The sequence below is a fragment of the Octopus bimaculoides genome, chromosome 14 (assembly GCF_001194135.2).
Source record: "Octopus bimaculoides isolate UCB-OBI-ISO-001 chromosome 14, ASM119413v2, whole genome shotgun sequence".
Taxonomy (NCBI): Eukaryota; Metazoa; Mollusca; class Cephalopoda; order Octopoda; family Octopodidae; genus Octopus; species Octopus bimaculoides.
Window position 1 is genome coordinate 1952580 of NC_068994.1, and position 3672 is coordinate 1956251.

The following is a 3672-nucleotide window of genomic DNA, read 5'->3' on the forward strand; positions in this document are numbered from 1 at the left end:
ATATATATGTGTGTGTGTGTATGTATATGTATATATATATATATATATATGTATATACATATACACACACACACACACACGCACACACACATATATATATGAAAGGCAAAAGCAAGAATATAGTGAGTTAACCTGTTCTAACACCTGTGCGGAGTACATCAGAATATTGGTATTTATGGTAGTGATGGAGACCAGCTGAGCACATTGGGAGAATGGAAGCTTGAGCAAAGAGGAGGTAATAGGAGGGGGGAGGTGTTGTTGCTAGCAGCAGTAGCGGTGGTGGTGGTGGTGGTGGTGATGATGATGATGTTAAGCCTGGTTATGGTAACAATGCTGATGATGATGACAGTGGTGTTGATGGTGATGATGATAATACTATGCAGAATTCTGTGTATTTGTCTCTGTGTGAATGTATATGTATATGCATACATGTATATGTGTCTCTGTTTTGGATAAAAGACAAATAATTACACATTCATTAACACACTATCAGAAATATACACATCTACTAAATTATTCATGTTATACACACATAACTGCATGTTTCTATACACATGTACACTTATGCCTCTATGAATATGCATATATATAAATATATATGTGTGTGTGAGAGAGAGAGAGAGAGAGTATGCATATATATATATATGCATACATGTATATATATATATATATAATATATATCATATATATATATATAATATATATCATATATATATATATATATATATATATATATATATATATATATATATATATATATGCACACACAAGTGTGTGTATATAAAATATATGTGTGTGTGTGCATACATACACATGTGACACTATACATATTTGATGGCTCACAACAAGAGACAACATACAAGTGTTTCCTCGTTAACAAATGATAACAAGACATGCAACGAGCATTTGCTGACAGATGTTTAATTAACAACAATGAGAGATCATCTACTAATATAGCTGACAAACACTGTAATGAGATGCTGTAATAGATACAGAAATTTCAGGTAAGAGCACAGGTGAGAACACAGGTGAAATATGTGATTGGCTAAAGTTGTAGGAAACTGTATTAAATGATTGATGATTGATGATGCATGACTGGTTAAATGTTGTTGTCATCGTCATCATCATTATCATCATCGTTGTCATCATCATTATAATCATCGTTGTCATCACAACAGAATCATCAGATAAAATATTTGATGACATTTCTTCCAGCTCTTAACATCCTGAGTTCAAATCCTGTTGCTGTCAACTGCTCCTTATGCAATGGGCTTGCTGCCTGCACGGTACCTATGGTACCCTGATGTCTGTTCTATTTTCAACTCTCTGATACTCCCCCCTCCCATGTCCATTCTTTCATTTTGGGACTAGGCCATTTGCATAAACAAATTAGATATAAGCATAGGGAAATATCTCAAAGGAACTAATGTCATGTATGTGAACGAGGGCAACGAATAACCGTATATCAAAGGGCGGTGAGCTGGCAGAACCATTAGGAGGCTGGGCGAAATGCTTAGCAGTATTTTGTCTGCTGTTACGTTCTGAGTTCAAATTCCACCGAGGTCGACTTTGCCTTTCATCCTTTTGGGATCAATTTAAAAAGTACCAGTCACGCACTGGGGTCGATGTAATCAACTTAATCCCGTTGTTTGTCCTCTCTATGTTTAGCCTCCTGTGGGCAATAAAGAAAGAAATATAGATTCTTGTTTTATTGAAATGATATCTGTTTGCAGGGAAGGTAGAACAATTAGATGGTGGCAATATGTGACAACTACAATTAATTAGGAGGAGTAAATTAGCTGGGGGGGGGGTGTAGCTAGTAGCAGTTGGATAGTTCCAAAGATGAAGAACCATTATAGATGTGGCAGACATTGTGAAAGTGGGTGTTTCTTTAGATATGGTTCAATGATTACAGAATGGGGGAGGGCTGCTGTGCTACTCCCAGGGGAGAGATGACAGGTGACGGCTTATGTCAGAGACTGGTGAACATATAATAACAGGGCTTCCTGCCAGGTTGCATGCAAGGCCATATTTTGGCCAAGAATTAGGCATGGCTTGCACAACTGTTGCTTCTGTTTCGAGAGTGTGTCTATGTGTGTCGTCTGCCTACATAATAACTGTAAACTTACTTTTGGGCCACCCTGTATATATACATGTATGTGTATGTACATATGTGTGAATGTGTTTGTGTGTGTAGTTCTATATCTAGTTATATTTTCCATCGGTTATGTTAACCCAATGACAAAGCAAACCAATATGTCAGGGAAACTGCCAACAGACGAAATATAAAGTAATTATTTTGTTATTTCTTTTATGATTTTTACAGAAGAGACAACATTTCAGATCCATTATTTTTCCTGCACAAATTATTTCATCCACTTCAAGCACCTCACCCTACAACACAGAACAAATATAGTATATGATGCTTTCTATATCCACAGAGAGATCCACACACAAATAGATGATTTATAATAAGACTAATATTCATCACTCTACACAAGGCTAAAAATAACAATAGACAGATTAAACAAACAATCAAAATTCCTGTAAGAGTGGTACCGTCGGCATCACATCATATTGACTCTTCTTGTTATATAGAGTCAGCAGTACACTCCAGTATTACTCCATCCTGAAGATGAGACTGTGAAAGTCTAGAGATGTTGTTGAGTCAATGATAGAGTGTGGCACTTTGCTGTTCCAAACTACTATGAACTGCTACGTAAAAAATATGAACAAGAATTGATAAACATGACAAAACTTGAACACAGTCATGCTTTCATGACAGGTTCAATGGAAAGCACACACAGACACACACTCACACACACACACACACACACACACACATTTATGTTTATATATAATTCTTAGCAGTTAAATGATATGACTCTTGTAAAAAACACTTACTTCCCTACATAATGCACAGATACACTTGCACATGCGGCACATGCATTTATAGATAAATATTCCATATACATATATATGCATGCATACACACACGTATATATATATATATATATATATATATATATATATATATATATGTATGCACATATATGTGTATGTCTATATGTCTGCGTACACACGCACACATATAATTTTGCACAAATATATACAAATTTATATTCGGAGAGGTGGATAGATGGATATATTGAAAGACAAGTATGGTAAACAATCACACACACACACACACACACAATATCCAGTTAAGGAGCCAGAGAATACAGCAGGATGCTTACCTCCCTAAAAATCAATAACTTGGACAAATCTAAAAATAAATGTTTTTTTCCTACAAAAAAAGATAAGAACTGCCATCAGTGTGTGGATGTGTGTGTATATGCATGTATATATATATATATATATATATATATATATATATATATATACACACATGCACACACGTGTGTGTGTGTGTGTATTAATGCATATATGCATGCACATATTGACGTGTATTGATGTATATATTGATAACTATATTGATGTACACAAGCAAAAAAATACATGAGTGCATGTGTATGTATACACATACATATACATAATTATATATACACAAATATATATATATACACATATGCTCACAAACACATACATAATGTGTGTATATCTAAAATCCCAAATATTGTTGCCATGGTTATCAACTGAAGACCCTTAAAGAACCATTTCCTCAGAAGTATT

General features: G+C 34.7%; 2 protein-coding genes across 3 annotated transcripts in view; both read right to left on the bottom strand.

Annotated features, from left to right (window-relative positions):
- The window catches only part of LOC106873952 (protocadherin-18), a 139806-nt gene that overhangs the window by 45291 nt on the left and 90843 nt on the right, over positions 1-3672 (bottom strand). The window lies entirely within an intron of this gene.
- Positions 1-3672, bottom strand: part of LOC106873949 (protocadherin beta-15) — a 38851-nt gene that overhangs the window by 8736 nt on the left and 26443 nt on the right. Inside the window, exon 1 of one of the 2 annotated variants that reach the window (XM_014921491.2) lies at positions 133-194. The exons of the other annotated variant lie outside the window; for it this stretch is intronic. The gene's annotated coding sequence lies outside the window, so the exon portion shown is untranslated. Of the gene's footprint in view, positions 1-132; positions 195-3672 lie in introns of those variants that run through there. 2 annotated transcript variants of the gene reach the window in all.